At 42.4% G+C, this 17,952-nt stretch overlaps 1 long non-coding RNA gene across 1 annotated transcript in view; it reads left to right on the plus strand.

Annotated features, from left to right (window-relative positions):
* The window catches only part of LOC114638402, a 14,055-nt gene extending 12,597 nt beyond the window's left edge, over nt 1–1,458 (plus strand). The window contains exons 3-4 of the long non-coding RNA XR_003713881.1: nt 567–759; nt 1,366–1,458. This is a non-coding gene — a long non-coding RNA (uncharacterized LOC114638402). The remainder of the gene's footprint in view (nt 1–566; nt 760–1,365) is intronic.
* Nucleotides 1,459–17,952: the final 16,494 nt, after the last annotated feature.

The following is a 17,952-nucleotide window of genomic DNA, read 5'->3' on the forward strand; positions in this document are numbered from 1 at the left end:
CTGTGAGAATTCCTGGTATTGTTGGAAACTCAGTTGTGTCATATGATGTTTTTCTGGAAGCTGTCTTATGAGAGGATGTTTTGTTGAGAAAAGGCATGTTGTGTTTTTGGAAGCTGCCTGATGAAAGGGCATGTAATATTTTGTTGGAGTGGATGCTTGAGAGGACATGTGATGTTTGGAAAGTATATAAATATAACCCAACAGACAGTGGATGATGCTCTGGCATTGGTTCATCTTGCTGATCTTCTCTGAGGATACTCTGGATTCACCTTGCTTTCTTTGCCAAGCATTGCTTGTCATGACTTCGTAGACAGAAATGTACCAAAGAACTTCTGGTGGTGTTTCAGCTGCTCCTTGATGCTTTAGCTGACTCATTCTGATTGGCAAAGTCTCGTGGTTGTTTTGTGTTGGCTTAGATTTTTCAAAACCTGATTTAATAAGGGTTCTTAAATGTTTCAACTTCCATTCTAGCCCACTACCCACTAGAGGTAGTAAAAAAAAAAGGTTAATAGTAAACAGGGCAGGGGGCGGACCTGTTTAGAAATCATTCTTTGGGGCTATTCCAGTCTTCCTTGCCAGCCATCCAATCCTCTAGTAAAACACCAACAAAATCAGCAGCTGCAGTCCAGTCCAGTCGGTGATCACCCCTCACAAATCAACAATGGCAGTTCAATCCAGAAGAAACAGCAAGGCTCTACCAATCAGCACAAATCTATGGAGGCAACAAGAAGCTGCAGAAATATCATGTGAAGTTCTTTGGTGAGTTACTGTTTATGAAGTTACCACAAGCTAAGATCAGCGACATGATGGAAGGTGAACCAATAACAGGGCGTCATCAGCGGAAGACCAGTGAGGCAGAGCAATGCAAAAGTCTCCTCCCACTGTCTGTGGGGTCATATTTATATTCTTTTTAAACATTATATATCCTTTCACACGTCTGCTTCAGCAAAACATTCTCTCACCTGTGTCTGCTCGAGCAAAACATTCTTTAGTGTGTCTGCTTCAATATTCTTTCACATGTCTGCTTCAGCAAAACATCCCTTCACCTGTGTCTGCTTCAGCAAAACATCCTTTCACTTCTCTGCCCCAATAAAACATCATATGACATAACTGAGTTTCTAAAGGAAACCAGACATTTCCACTTCAGTTTTGATAGTGACAACAAAGACTGGTCTAAACAGGTCCATATCCCCTTTGTCCTATTAGCCATTTATGTTCCTTATCTCTGGTGGGTGATAGGTTAGAAGAGAGGTTGAAGTGTTAAGAGCCCATATCAAAGTAAGTTTTGAACAATCCAAAACTACACATTTCATTGAAGAAATGATGGTTTCACCCTCTTTTTTTTTGTGGTCTCTTCCTTTCTAGGCTCTACAGAAGTCTTCCCAAGAGTCCACCCTGGTGATTCTCTTCCTCACCTGTTGACACTGATCTAGAAGAACTGTCCTTGGTGCCCAGGGCCATCTACAGAGTAACAGTTTCTTCATCGTGAGGGAACCATGACTGAAGAATAAGCCACTGGCAGTTTCAAGGATCACAAACTCCAGATACAGAATGGGATAAGAAAGAATATTTACCAGACAAGGTGAGATTTGGCACTTTGGAAACATAGATTTTTTTCCCCTCCTGATATCTTAAAAGACAATAGATCAAACACATCTGTACAGAGGTGCATCCTGCTAACACCTTCCTGTCTCAAGTCCTGGCAACTGGCAGCCTGGGAATGGAGAGGGGAGCTGTGAATGAGATGACCTCAGGGTACATAAATTTCACTGGCAACAAAATAATTCCACTCCATTCAACTTTCTACTTTATTTTGTCACCAGCTCTCCCCCTACCCCTGTTGACTTTCTGTCTCCGCGTTTTATAATTTTCAGTGTTATTTGAGCCATTTAGTATTTGTGCGTTTGTTCTTCACATAGCGTAGTTGCCTCAAGGCTAATTCACGTTGTACCATGCACTGAGATCTTCCATCTAAAGTCCGTGCGGTGTTCCATCACAGGTTTCTGTCAGGCTTGATCATTTGTCTTCTAACTAACATTGGCGGCTTATATTTCAAGGCTCTTGAAAAGGATATTCATTGACCACAGGAATAAACTGTCTCTTTAAGATCACAATTCTAGCTCTTGCATGTGCACCCAGAAGCGAGAAGCAGGGCTTATGATCATTCATTTTTGAATCTTTTGAGTAGTCACCATCCTGTCTTATGGAGGTGCCACACTATTTTGAAGTCCTGTTGATGATCCACAAGATCCTAGATTCTACACATCCTTGTCACCCTGCCTTCTCTTTTTCTTCACAGGGTCATTCTGTTGTGGGTATGCAGTTTTGATTTGCATATCTCTGATGACTAACTGATGTATCTTTCCCTGTGTTCATCAGTCATCTGTATAGAGGGAACTCTTAACTCAAGGTATTTGCTTATTCCTCAGTCAGGTTTATTATCATTATCATCATCATGATCACCATCATTAATTATTATTATTTTAGACATGGTGTCACGTAGCCTCAATATTATTATATAATTGGCCTCAAATTTACTATATAATTGAAGATGACCTTGAACTTCTGATTCCCTAACTGTGCCTCGCATGTAGCATGTGCCACCATGCTTGGACTTGTATAGTGTTGGTGATAGAACCCAGGGCTTCTGAATTTCCAGGCAACTTATGAGCTATACCCCTAACCCTTGTTGTTGTTACTGCATTGTAGTTTTCATGTTCTTCGTAATAATTTCTGACTAAATATATGCCTTGAAGGTCTCTTTTTCAATCAGTCTACATATTGTCTCTGTGCTGTGCGGATCATCTTCTTTATGCTGTGCAGAATTTTTGTATGATGTGGTTCTACGTGACTATTTTTGCTCTCATTGCTTGGGGTCAAAGCCAAGAATGGGGAATGGGATTCTGTGTCAGTTATGTATAAAGTCAGGCAGAGTTCTGTACATGGTTGCATGCAGACATACACTTTTGGAAGCACTGTCTTTGGATAAAACCATCCTTGTTCCCATTGTGTGGTTCAGACATCTTTTTGATCATGGTTTCTTCTTGTTTAAATAATGATCTTCTTTCTTGTTGAAGGAACATTCTTAGCCACCCAAGGACCTCTAAACTGTTTGACTGATACCTTCTGGATTCCACTCATGGAAATCTTCTTATCAATTCATCTTCAGTTTCTTCCCTAATGCTCACTGGCCATTTACTCATTTTTGGGTATTTCCTTGAAACTCCTCATTAAAAATTCTTACTTATGGATCAACTTGCCTTGCCTTACTTAAACCAAATTTTCTTTAGAAGCAAGTCAAACAAAACAAAAATATCTTCTAAAGCCCTTCACTGAATATAATATGTATCTTGACCATGCAATTTTTATTTTGATATTTTTTCTACATAGAAAAAGGTCTAATTTGCACTTCCTTAGGCTCTTGTAACTCTGAAAAGGTCATAGTTTGATAGAATATACAAGTAACCCCGTTGTGTCACCTTTTAATGTATGGTCAGCTTTCTATTCATGAACTCTACAACCTTGATTTAACAGCCTGGTATTAAAACTACTTGAGGAAAAAAAAAAAACAACCTGTATCAGTGTAAAACACATGTAGACTTTTCCACATCACTGTCCCCTAGGTAACAGGCTTTCCCATATTCCCTTCCCTTAAGTAAAATGTCGAATCCATCATTTTCACAGGGTCTGCTTGTACTGAGCCTTGTAAGTCATTCAGACATGATCCGTGTATTTAGGAGGACATATGGAAATTCTGTGCTATGCAATTTCATGTAAGGTACTTGAACATATTTAGGTTTTTATATCTATAGGGGGAGGTGTGGTGGTTTTAAAATCAACCCTCTTGGATACTGAGAGGCAGCTGCATTTAAAATATGTAAAAACTCTGACTGTGCATCCCAATCAGTTCTTCCTTCCCATAACAGAGCAACGTTGACCAGCTGCTCTGTGTCTCTTGCTGTTAGATGAGTCCATGAAGATGGGCAGAGGGAATACAGAAGGAATTGTCACCATCACGAGGATGTGCTTCAAAGAACAGCAGCTGCATCTCCTCCTAGCATTCCTCTGTACCTGGCTATAATATCCTATCCAGACGGTCCCTGAAGAATCCTCAGCCCTGAGAGTCCCTTAGTTCTCAGACCAGAGCCATCAGTACTGGGTTCTCCTTGCCAGAGAAGGTCCCATGCAGACCTTCTGATTGTTTTTCTGCTTTTTAAACTATAAACACCTTACAATTTGAAATAAGCTAGTCAAAGAGCATGCTGGAGTCAGTTCCCCAACAGAAAGATTTCTGCAAGGAACTGTTCCTCTAGCTTGATTGTACTGTTAGATAGACAGGAACTAATTTGTGTGTTGATCGCTCAAGACTTGGAGGGGTGTTTGTTACTCAGCCAAGCCTACCCTGACTCATTCATCCTGGCATTTACTTGTTTATTTAATTTTTATCACGCTTGGATTAAACTAGAGGCCTTGAACTCACAGAGATCCTCCTGCTTCTGCCTTCTGCTGGGACTAAAGGCATGTACCACTACTGCCTGACTTTATTTGTAAAATAGTTACTTCTTCCTCTTTCTTCCTCTTGGTCAACACCATTCTGCCTTATATCTACTGGACTGATCTCTTCTGGATATTTCAAGTATTTTAATTCACATATTTTATATGATCCTTTGTATGTGATTTTCCTACTTGGTGTAATATTTTCAAGCTTGTCTCCATTTCTTTTTATGGAAAAGGAATATTCCATTGTTTTTCTCGTTGTTTTCTTAAGATTTTCCTGAGCATGATCATTATTTTACACTCAGTCAGGCAATTTAATGCATGCTGCTGGCAGACATCCATGGTTGTAACACAGAGAAAATATACAGCTTGCAAATACCAAAATATTCACTGTCTGGTCTTAGACAGAAAATATTTGTTAATTCCTATCTTTGAAACCACGTATGGGAAATGTTACTGTCGATACTGCACATAGAAAGTTTAGTCTCAGTCTATTTGATTTTTAAAATTATGATCTGATCAAAAGGCTCATCTGGACAAATAAATATAAAGGAGAGATTGCACAAACTCTGAAAAGCCTGAGTCACTGGGGAGGACTTGCCTTGTGGGGTGGTAAAGCATATTGTGGAGCTACAGTCACAGACATAAGTGGTCCTGTGGTCCCAGCAGCAGCTGGGTCACAGAAATGACCAGGAAGACAGGAAGGGACAGAAATGCAGCCAGGGACTTAAAGAAAGTTCTTGGTGGAACTATGTCACTAGCTATATAGAAGAAGAAGCTGGATGAGCATCCTACTCTAAAGTAAATTCCAGAAGAATGTAAGGATGTGCAAAGGAAGCTGGGAACACACCAGCATAAAACATTACATAGAAAATCTTGGAATAGATTTTTTTTTGAACTTTTCAGAAACCAGAGAACATAAAGCAACAACTTAATTGGTGGCTAACTGTACTGTCTGGTTTTATGTTAACTTGATACGAGCTAGAATCATCAAAGAGGAAGGAGCCTCAATTGAGAAAATACCTCCATGAGATCCAGCTATAAGGCATCTTCTTAATTAATGATCAATGAGGGAGGGCTCAGGCTGTTGTGAGTGGTGTCATCCCTGGGCTGGTGGTTCTGGAATCTATAAGAAAGCATACTGAGCAAGCCATGGGCTACTAAGCAGCACATTTTCATGGCCTCTGCATCAGCTCCTGCCTCCAGGTTTCTGCTTGAGTTCCTGTCCTGATTTCCTTTGGTGATGAACAGCAATGTGGAAGTATAAGTCACCTGAACTCTCTCCTTCCCAATGTGGTTTTTGCTCATGGCGTTTCATTGTAGCAAGAGAAACCCTAATTAAGACACTAACATTCAATAAGATGTTCTCAAATGTAAAACTTTCATGGGTGGGGGTGTGTGTGGGAAATTCCATCTGCAATTCTAAAAAGATGGAATAAAACCTGAGGAGTTAATGTCTTCAACAGTAAAACTAATTCATATAAATGAATTTGGGTCTAAACAGTTCAGCTTAGATCAGAAGATGCTGCATAAACTGTGGACAACACAGTGAATGCCAGTGTCCACAAGCATATTGTGGTGGGTGCAAACCCTACAGATTTTCCATGAAAAGGTCATGGTAAGTAACCACTTGGTGTTGGATTCTTGGTGTGACTACATAGAAGAAAGGCCTCTTTCAGATGATTCATTCAGTGGTTTAGAAGAGATCATACTCAGATCACATTCTGAAACATACATGCTTTCTGATGCCACATCTACATCATGGATACCTGACTTCTAGACTGCAGATTAAAGTCGTTCCTTGCTGCATTGAAAGTTTGGACTCCGGCCATCTCAATGCCCGTCAATAAGTCTCATCAATTAAACTGTGGCTTATCCAGACAAAGGACCTCTAGGAAGCTCGTGCTAATGCACTGGATATGTCCACACTGATGGCAATTGTAAATCCCCTCCTGCTCTTCACCAGGCTTGCTGTTATGCTTGTCTTCAGCTTCTACTTTAGGAACACTTTGATCTGGCTTAATGGGTAAAAAAAGCTTGGCATTCAAGTGTGAGGACTAGAATTTGGATTCCGAGAAACCATAACAGGTCAGGGGTTGAGGCCACCTGTAATTCCATCACTTTTATTAATCAGATAATAATAATATAATTTGGAAGGCAAGAGATAGAGATTCCCATCCCCTGTGGAAGCTAGATGGAAAGATTAGGCAGAATTGGCAAGCTCTGGGTTCAGTGAGGGATCTGGACTTAGAAAAATGAGGTAGGGAGAATTTTAGGAAGGTATCCTATATCATGCATACACACAGACACACATGAACACAGGTGCAGGCACACACATTCAAACACACACATGCAAACAAACATACATACATGCATACATGTCACATAAACTTACACATTCTGAAACAAATGGTAAGATTCCCTGTATCTTTAAGGTACAATAAATCCGTCTATTTGGCATCTTGGTGAGAGTGATAGACATTGCACACCTTGAAGAATGCATGCTTCAGATTGCATTTTCTAGAAGCTACACTATGAAACCTCAATGTGTGGCTCCTTAAACAAGACCCAAACAATGACAACACCAGTTGACATGCCAATGTGGATGAGGAAATCTCATAAGGCACCAACCCTAGATGAAGAGCTATAGGTAATTAAAGAGGGCTGAGAAAGGAAGAATTATTGATCTCCAGGAATGAGAACCCTAAATGGGGTATCCAATACCAAGCAGTCAGCCCTTAAAACATATGCAAAGGGCAACACTGAACAAGCTCAGCAGGTTGCATTTATATCTTTACTTATGTATGTACAACAATAACAATTGAAAAAGACCCTGGGCTTGAGAGAGGGAGAGAGCTGGAGGAGATTACAGGGAAGAGAGGTTGTGATAGAAATGACACAGTGACATTTTAGTTAATTAAATTATAATAAAACCTTGCTTATTTTTATTAGGTGAAGATATAGTTACGGCTATAGATTTAATGTTATGCTCAGTGTCATAGACTCTGTGCATGCATGCATCTGTGCATGTGTGCTTGTGTGCATGCATGTGTGTGTGTGTATGCATGAGTACATGTGTGCTTGTTTGTGTGTGCACAAGTGTATGCATGTGCATGATAGTGTAAAGATTCTGGAACATCCATACCCCAGCCCCCTAAAAAATTTACTGTGTGGCTTTGTGCTCCTCATGATCTCCCTGTACCATGTATAGGTCCTTTGGTGACCAGTAGATTAGATATGGACATGAAACTCTGTCCTCCCTCATGGGCTAGGGGTCCTTTCATATCTTCTGCCATTCAGCTGTCTCCATGGGCTTCCATGAACCTCAGGGAACATGATATTGCTGCAAATGACCTGGGAAGTTTTCCTATTGCTTTTTCGTCTGTGCCCTGGTTACTTTCTCTTCTTTTTTGTGTTTGTCCTTATGCACGTTGTGTTTTGTGTGTGTGTGTGTGTGTGTGTGTGTTTGTGTGTGTGTGTGTGTGTATTTAGACATGGCTGACCAAGTGCTGAATGGACTGCATGGCTTCCTCAGTTATTTTAGGGTTGGTCTTCTCTCCCACAAATACGCAAACTATTTTCTTATTGCTGTGGGGAGAAAAAAGACCACATACCAAGCAGTTTACTAACTCTTAACAGAAAAGCAAGAGAATGCAAGCCTCATATGCTGGGATGAAGTGTATGTACACTTCAGAAACACATGAGCAGCAAAGCATACTTGGTGAGTGCCTGGGGCAAAACTTGTACCAAGTTCCATAGACGAGGCCCCTACGACAGTGCCTAGCATAGAGGAATAGCCCTCTGGATGGATGAGAGATTCAAGAGCTGCCGTGGATTGGATAAGACCTTTCTTTGATTTGCTTTGGTGTGGGCTCTGGCCAAACACACTGGTTTGCTTTCTTTCCAAGTGGGACACATGATGCAAGGAAGCCACCGCTTAGCTTTTGTGGGAAAATTCTTTACTTGATTTTGCTGAAAGCTAGACTACTGGGCAAGACATGCTCATGTCCTCTCCAACAGTTTCTCTCCAAATTGGGCTTGGGGCCCTGATAATCCTGGTGCTAGAGACTGAGGGTAGCACCTTCATGTGCTAAGAAAGTATTCCTCCACTGGTCTACTTGCCACGCCAGGTCATGTTCTCTTGAGATTCAGTTTGATTGTTGTGCTTTTTCATTGCCAGACACGCTTCTTCCTGATTGTTTTCTCCTCAGATCTTCATTCTCAGGTCCCCTTTTCCTACCACAAAGGAACCCTCCCCTGCTTTGGTCTTCTTCCTTTTAATAGAAGAGAATTGGAAGCTGTTGAGATGGCACAGTGAGTAAAGGAATTTTCCATGCAAGGCTGGTTGTTGGGAGCCGACTCTTAGCCGAAAGTGGCTATCATCTTTACAGCCATCTCGAGCCATATACCCCTGACAAGAGACTTGTTTTCAACAGCCTGCAACAGCTCAGCACACTCTGATAAACATCTTGTTACACTGTTTAGTGCCCCCAGCTGCAAGGTGCTCCTGATATCCATGGCTACAAGGCACGTGACATAGTGCCTTCAGTTGAGCTTGTCCAGGAGGGCAAGTCACGTGGTAAAGGGTATAAATACCCAGGATTTCCTTTCTATGTGTGGGAGGAGTGAGGAGACCAAAGGAGTGAGGAGAATATAGTATAAGTGTGAGGAGAATATAGAAGAAGAGAGGAGAATAAACAAGAGACTTGAAGAGACTCGACCAGACTCTGTCTTGTATCTATCTTTTGTATCTCTTGCCCCTTTTCCGCCCTTCCTCTGTCCCCACTCTCTGTCTTCCTAGACCCTGACCTGCGGACCAGAGCAGCAGAATCAGCCGCCTTTACAAAGTAGCAGAACCAGCCGTTACAAAAGAAACGGCCATTACAGCTGGTGACATGACTTCAATCCCTAGAATCCATCTAAAGGTGGAAGTGGAGAACACCACAAAGTTGTCTTCTGACCTTTCTATTCCTGCATTATGGCATAGGTACAACACACACACACACACACACACACACACACACACACACACACACACTGTACACCGTACCACACAAACTAAATCAGTTTGAAGCCTACATAATCCAACAATGTCAATTATACCAGTCTGTGAAAACCCTCCAGAACTTTTCAATTCAAATATCTGACACTCTTCTTTCTCCCTTCCAAGCTTCTGGTAGCCGCCATTGTATTTTGTGTTCCTAAGGGGCTGACTAATCTATATCCCCCAAATAACTGGAATTACACAGTAGTGTCTTTTGGTGACTGCTTATTTCACCTAGCACACTGACTTGAGGATTTCACACATTTCAAACTACTGCACAATGTTTTATTGTATGAACAAACCACCTTGTCTATGTGCACACATGTTTTGACGAATATTTAGGATGATGCTTCCTCTTGGTTGTAGTGCACAGCTGTCAAATGAACATTGCTCTGAAGTTCGAAGCCTGGATGTGTACTCAGAAGTGTAATCCTGTGTCACATGGAAATTCTGTTTCTATGAGGAACGGATATATGGTTTTCTACGGTGGAGTCTCCATTTTACAATCTCAACAACACTCCCCAAGGACTCCTGTCAACATAGCAGCTTGCTGCCTTACTTTCTTGTTTCTAGTTTTGGTAATCACCATCCTAGAAGATGTGAAATGACATTTTCTTGTGGTTTTGATTTACTTTTATAATCATATGATGATTAAATCATCTTTAACACCTTTTCTCTCTCTGTGTGTGTGTGTGCCTATGTATTCATTTTAGTTATTTTTTTTCTACATGATGTAAGGTAAATTCAGTCTTCTTACCACCATCTGATAGACAGAAAGTCCTTTCCCCATCAAATGACCCTCTTCATGGGGAAGGTCATTTAACTGATGAAATCCTATCTCCGTGAAACAAAACCCTATTTCACTGGTTTGTGTCTTCACACAAGCACATTGCTTTAATTTTTGTAGTTTGGTAGTATGTCTTGATACCAGGAAACATGAACCAATTTTGTTCTTCCTTCCCTAAAAATATTTCATTTATTTTGGGGGCTCCTTGTGACTATGTATGAATGCTAGGGTGAGTCTTTTCTATTTCTTTAAACAATTGCCACTTGGATTTTTACAGACATCACATTGAATCTGTAGATTTCTCTGGGTGTTATTGATGTATTAAGTCTTCCAATCCACCATCACAAAGTACCTTTCCAGTTATCTTTGTTTGGTGTCCTTCCTTGATGGCTTTTCCAGATCAGTTTACAGAAATTTCCGTGCTTTGATTATTCCCAGATATCTTATATTTTTATGTTATTACAAATGGAACTAATTTCTTAATTTCTGTTTTGGGGCTGCTTATTGCTATACTCTATAGAAATGTGGTAGACTTTTAGGTTACTTTCATTGTACAAAAAACTGTCACCTACAAACACCAACACATTCCATTCCTTGTTTTTAACTTGAATGTCTTCAATGCAATTTTCTTGCTTAGTTGCTCTGGCTGGAAGTGTAGCATAGTGTTGCATAAAGATATTAAGAACCATCTTCCCTATCTGAGAAGAGGATATTTCAGTATTTTCTCCTTGAGCATCATGTTGACTGTGTGTCTCCTGTGTTCTTTGTGATGTGGGGGTGGTTGGGATCTATTTTTATTTTATTGGTTGCTTTATGACATTAAAAAAAAAACGAGGAATTGGGTATTCTTTTTACTCTTCACTCTGTTAATGCTCTGGCATTTGTTTTGTAGTTTCAGGATCCTGATAGAGATCCTTGGAATTCATCCTTGACATTAACTCCAACATCTAGTAAAACTGGATTGTCTTTGTTAATCAATATGTTGTAAGTTGTGATATAATTTTCACATCCACCATCATTAGCCTCAAGAAGATGCAGTCATGTTCTTTTATAACCATTAAGACTTTATTTCATACTTTATTTTACAAAACTTTCTCCCTTTATCTTGGTTTTTGTTATTTGTTCTCTTTAATCTCCTTTCAAATCCCCAAGTAACCTCTCCCATTCCTCTCCAGCAAATTTCCTATGAAGCTGTTTTCTACTCCATGGAACGGTTTAGTCAGACAACACAGGGAAACAATATTATAACACAGTTACTGAATCCATACCCCAGGCATCGAAATACTACCTTTGCACTTTGACACTTCAAGAGTCTACAAAAGTTAAGGTGTGGGTCTTTCTGCAAATGGTGGCACACATCTGTCACCCAAACACTCATCGAGCTGAGAAAGGAGGGTCATGTGTGCAAGGCTAGCCTGGGCTACATGAAAGTTTCAAAATAAAACCAGATCCAAGAGAAAACCAACAGAAAATGGTGAGGATCTTTGCAGTGAGTTTGGCTACTGGTACAAATGAAGAAGCCTGACAAAAAACTAACAACAGGTGGAACAGAAGGACCCTGAGAGGTGTTAGGACACGTAGGACCTGATTTTGAAAGTTAGGCCTCAAGTTTAGAACTGATGGCCATTTGTCATACTTTCCGATAGAAAGGTGAGCTCCACACAGAAACAAACATGGAAGAATTGGGTTGTAAGTGAAGGAAGCCCAGTATGAAATGTGGCAGAAAAGAGTGCAGAGACCTTCCTCATATTTGTGATCCCTGTGTTCTGATTCCTCAGGTGAGATGAAAGGGTGAGGTGGGTATGAAATTAAAACAGAGTCTGCCAAGTGTGGCTGTCAGGACAGCAAAGAGAATGACAGCCCGTGAGAAGACACTGACATGAAGCTTACTTAGGGTGGGGGAGGGGGACACAAAGAATAGTCAAAAAAAATCCTTCAAACCTTTCAGTTTGAAAATGTTCCAGTTAAGTAAATTGACAATTGGATTTTCTTCCACATTTTTTTTTCTAAATCAAGAGCATGTTTTCTTCATTACTGGTAGAGTGCGCAGGCAACTGTCTGTAAGGACACGGATTTGACTGCTGATAGAGGACCCCTGGTTAGCCTGGTGTGGACAGCTCCTGTGAAGGCTGAAGTCTTAAGAGTCGACTGGGGGGGGGGAAATCAGATGACCCCACGTTCCCAATCCTTCCTGAGACTGTCAAGCTAACAGGCCCAGTGTGAATATGCCGAGGCCCTGTGCGTGACTCGGACTAGGTTCTCAGTGAGGTAGATCTCCAGCCATAGTTGCAGGACCTCTGCTGGGCCTCTAGTGCCACAGCCCAGCAACAGGTGTACTAAGTTGTCAGCCACACGTTTGACTTTACAGTTAAAAAGCAAACAAGAATTCCCAGCGAGCGGCCCTTGGAAGCATTTTTTTAGTTGGCTGTTCCCCTCTCAAAGCACTTTGCAGCAGATAACCCCACCCAAGGGTTTTGTTTGATTTCACACAGGTCCAGGGTCTTCAGTGTCAAGTGTGTATGCTGTGGTACGACCACTGTGGTTCATCCAGGGGATCCAGGTTGCTTTCAGACTTCCAGGATCAAGAAAATTGCAGCATGTGATTCAAAATGGAAGAATAACTTTTATCTCAGAGTAGTTATGCAATGTAGTATGCCGAATGTAGCAAGCTTCATGAAATAAAGCTACACTGTCCCTGCTATTGGCTTCCTGTTTTCTTGATTCCATACCCTAGAGGACCCATCATAGACTGTGCTGTAAACGACTGTCAACTGTACTTCTGTTCTTAAACAGTGCAGTGTAGCAGGTATTTGCATGGCAGCAATCTACACACGAGCTCAGATATACTGGAGGACTTGTGTGGTTGTGTGAAAACTCTTGTCATTTTATATAAGGTACTTGAACATCCTCAGGTTTTGGCATCTCTGGGAATTTCGAAACCAGCCTCTGTAGATACCAAGCTGAATGTAACACGATCACATTCACACCATATGAATTCCTTCCATTATCTAAACAATAGAGAACTCAAAACGAAAAAAGATGTCATTGAAAATTGTGGCCATCAGAAAGAAAATTGGCTGAGAGAGCTGTAGCCTATATGGAGGGCCCTAGACATGGGTGTCCTGTTCTTGCCTGATACCCTTCAGCTGGCTTCTTTTCAGAGATGATGCTGGACATGCGTTACGGTACCTTAGGAATAATATATCCACATATTCTTTCAGAATCTGAACTCAGAACTGGTGATAAACTCCAGCCTAGTAAAGTTCCTCCAATCACTGGCCAGCAAACCCTGCCCAGAAGCCAGTAAAGAGATCAGAGGTGGAATGAGTGATATTTGGTCTCTCTCACACTGGGTATAACCTTCTCTCCCTATGCCCACACTGGAAGCTGGCCATCTAGGCTGCAGGTGCCAGGGTGCCTTTCTGTATTATGGTTATAGTTTGGTTGGAAAAGGAAGCTCTTGGAATGTCTGGTAGCAGTCTCTGCATGGAGGAGAGGATCAGCCTTTATAAATTGAGTTAACTACACAATGGATAGTCACTCCAGTCTCTCTCTCCCTCTCCCTCTCCCTCTCCCTCTCCCTCTCCCTCTCCCGCTCCCTCTCCATCTCACTATCCCTCTCCCTGTCCCTCTCCCTCTCCCTCTCCCTCTCCCTCTCCCTCTCCCTCTCTCTTTTCTCCCCCTCCCTTTCCTCCTTCCCCTCCTGCTCTCCCTCTCCCTCCCTTTCCTTGTTCAAAAATCCTTGTCACCATAGCTGAGTCTGTCTCCACATGAGAAGAATCCACAATTAGATAGAAGTAGCCTATTAGCACTTACTGATGACCTCAACCTGCAACCAGCAGAAGCCAGGGACTGGATTCTGCATATATGCTCCAACTAATGTGTAGTTTTTTTTTCTCCTCTAATACAACAGAAAAGTCCACGAAACAAAAGAGAACAATACTCCCACCTGCCCCCTGCAAAACCCAGCCTCCATTACTGTCTTTTATTAGTTCTTTGGTGAATTATATTATTTCCTTACCTGGGTGAAAACAGAGACAAATAGTTTTGGTGCAGTTTAAACCATCTCAGTTTTTGTTTGTGTGTGTGTGTGTGTGTGTGTGTGTGTGTGTGTATGCAGATGGAGATCTGAGTTGACGCTGGGTGACTTCATTAGTTGATGTCTCTCTTATATATGGAAGCAGGGTCTTCTCCAGGGATTCTCCTCTTGGCTTTTATGTGGGTTCTGGGGATCCAAACTCAGGGCCTCACCCTGGTGCAATGAGAGCTTTTCCTGAGGAGTCATCTCTCTAGCCCCGCCCCCTTTTTCCTCTACATTCGATGATTGACTTTGGGCTGTACTTATGAGAAAGCTATTTTCTTTTCCTACACTCTTTCCTTCACATTTCCTCTTCTCCCACTTTCTTTCCTTCCTTGCTTCACTCTGGGTTCAGGCTGGCCTCCTGAGTCTCCATCCTCTGGAGGAATACTGCCTGGCATTATAGGCACCCACCACTGTTCTTACTTTTCTTTCTCTATATCTATGATTAGCCGGTGGAGAATTGTGAGAAAACTCAAGCAATCTGGATCTGAATGCTGATTTCCATCACATAGTTAAGACAATAGGATAAAGTCACCACTACAAGTGACTTACGTGTCTGGGAATACCCTAGTTTCATCCAACTATTGTGATAAAATACTGACCTAAGGCAACCTGGGGCAGTCAGGAACTGGAGGAAGGCCCCAGGATGAATGTTGCTTGCTGGAATTCTTATAGGCTCATGCTCAGTTAGCTTGTTTATACAGCCCTGAACTACTTACCCAGGGTGGAGCATTGGCCCACAGTGGGTGTGACTCTTGTACATCAATTCACAGTCAAGACAGATTCTTCACAGCTATGCCCCCAGTCCAATGCGACAAAGGCAACCAACTGTTCAGCTCAAACCCTTTTCAAGTGACTCCAGGTTGTGTCACATTGACAGTGCTAACTAAGACAGTGACCACGGTTTCCATTACGACTTGTGGATGGAGCTTTGGCAGTATCCTTTAGCCAGGTTATACACTGTGCTTTGAAAAGAAGGGGTGCTTCAGCACTCTGTCCAAGCAAACAACTGTTTCCCTTAGGTGAATACAGAAAGTGAAAATTCTTCACCTTGGGTGAAAGACATCTACTTGGGTCTTGTTACCAGCCCCATCCCCAGTTGCTGCCTCTCCCTTCGTGATCTATGTTCTGGGATGTACCTGGGCATTCTCGATCTGTCTGGGTAGCTTGTAGCTCCTGGAACTCATACCTGACATCCTGAGCATCCCTGTGTGTATCCCTCATAGGACACAGTCCAGTTCTGAACGCTGCTTCAACTTCTTCCTTTCCCGTTAATCCACTTTCACCATACCCGTACTGAAGAAGGCATCTCTCCTTTGGATTTCCATTTCTTCTCTAAAATATCACTTCCCTGCTATCAACAGACACTTCATCTTCCTCAGCTGGCAAAGAGCTTGTCTTCATGGAGCCTGCTTTCTGTGAGAGCAGAGAACCATCAAGCACACACCATCAAGCACACACCAGGGATGAGGAGGCCAAGGCAAGTCATGACTAAAATACAACAGAGGTTTTCTTGCTTGACTTTTCACTCAGTATAGACGTGTACGGTACAAATCTTGTATAGAAAAGCACACCTCTTTAGACAAGGTGTCAGTCACTGTCTGGTGAATCATCCATGGAGGGAATGTTTACTGGACTCTGTACTGTGTTCCCAGTCCTTGGCACTTGAGGCAAAAGACAGGAAAGGCGATTTTGCTTGTTTGTATAGTTGGAAAGCTTTCTCAGAGACTATTTCTGCAACATTTTCAGAGATAAGGAGTTTCTATGCTGATTAATAAATGAACAGTTCTTATAGACAGGCTTATGACTAGACACTACCTTCCTGGCAACCAACCGTCATTTGGATAGATCACCCACACCACATGAAACCGATGACGGCTCTGTACTTCAGGTTTTTATTTCTATTAAATTCCGTGGCATATGATCTCGAAACAAACATTTGTTGTCAATATTTGACAAAAAGTCTGACTCAATCAAGTAAATAAAGCATTAGAAAAAATAATTTCATCCCTTTGCTTAACTAAATCCATTAAGACTCGAACAGAAGTAGAAGTGAGGACAGGGGGTACCCAAGACAAAACAGGGAGACCCATGGCACATTTGCATTTCAAAATTAATTCCTGCCCTAATTATTCATCAGTAGAGCATAAATTAAATAAATACAACTTAGAGTAAGCTTTTAGACACCCAGAGGATTCTCCTCTGGAGAGTTGATTGTCATCGTGCCTCATGAGACTCTTGGCTTTTGTTGTCTTTCTGGGACTGAAGAAAGGTAGATGCTGGGGCTAGAGCCATGTGGAAATGAATCAGACTCCAGGGGAAGGGTGGTACATGGGTCTGGGGGGAGGGGCTGCACACAGGTGTGTGTTGGGGGTTGGGAAGGCTTCCCACAAGAGGTGGGAAGGGCTGTACACAGGTATGTGTGTGGGGGAAGGCTTCACACAAGTAGGGGAGAAGGGCTGCACACAGGTGTGTGTGGGGAAGGGTTGCACACAAGTGTGTGTGTGGGGCGGAAGGGCTTCATACAGGTGGGGGAAGGGCTGCACACATGCTGGGACAAAGGGCTGCACACTGGTGTGTGTGTGTGTGTGTAAAAGCTTCACACACATTGGGGAAAGGGCTGCACACAGGTGGGGAGAAGGGCTGCACACAGGTGTGTGTGTGTGTGTGTGTGTGTGTGTGTGTAAGAGCTTCACACATGTTGGGGAAAGGGCTGCACACAGGTGTGGGGGAAGGACTGCACACATGCTGGGGCAAAGGGCCATGCACAAGTAGGGGTTGATTTCCACTTGCCTTATGGTTTGACAGATTCATGTTTAGAATGCTGTTCTCCGGCAGGTGAGTGAGGCGATCTTAGGAACTGTGGAACTTTCAGGAGGTGGGGTCTGGCTCTCAGGAGTTTGTCACTAGCAGGAGGCCTTTGAAAATTCAGTCTGACCCTTGGTCCCTATGCCCTTATCAGCTCCCAGTGCACTCAGGAGTACAGACCATGGATCCTCCACCATACCGTCCCCACTGGAGTGTTTCTCTGCAGCTGGAAGGCAGCCTGTCTGTCTGTTTGTCTGTCCATCCCTCCCTCCCTCCTTTCTGTTGTTTTTGTCAGATGTTTTGGTCTAAGCAATGAAAAGATGACTAATACAGTCTGTGAGAGGTTAGGTCATTGGAGAGAGTGGGGACCCAGGAGCTGGCTGGAAAGACTAAAGTTATACCTGTCCTTTTGTTACGTGTGATTCCATGGCTTCAAAATGGAACTAGAAAAGCAGCAAATGTAATTCAGAGTGGTGTGCATTTACCCAGCTTTCTGTAAATACAATAGATTGGATGGCACATCTGCCCCATCTGTCTCCCCTCCGTACATTCAGGGTGCTATAAATATACCATAGAACAGAAAGTTCACAAGACAATTTGTTTCTCAAGAGTTTGCAGGCCCAGCAGTCCAAGATCAAGGTACCATCTGATCAAAGTTCCTGGTGAGGGCTTTCATCCTGGTTTGTCAACAGCTGGCTTCCTTTGTCCTTACATGGTAGGAAGACCTAATCGCTT

The sequence above is a fragment of the Grammomys surdaster genome, unplaced genomic scaffold (genome assembly GCF_004785775.1).
Source record: "Grammomys surdaster isolate TR1022 unplaced genomic scaffold, NIH_TR_1.0 125600, whole genome shotgun sequence".
Classification (NCBI taxonomy): domain Eukaryota; kingdom Metazoa; phylum Chordata; class Mammalia; order Rodentia; family Muridae; genus Grammomys; species Grammomys surdaster.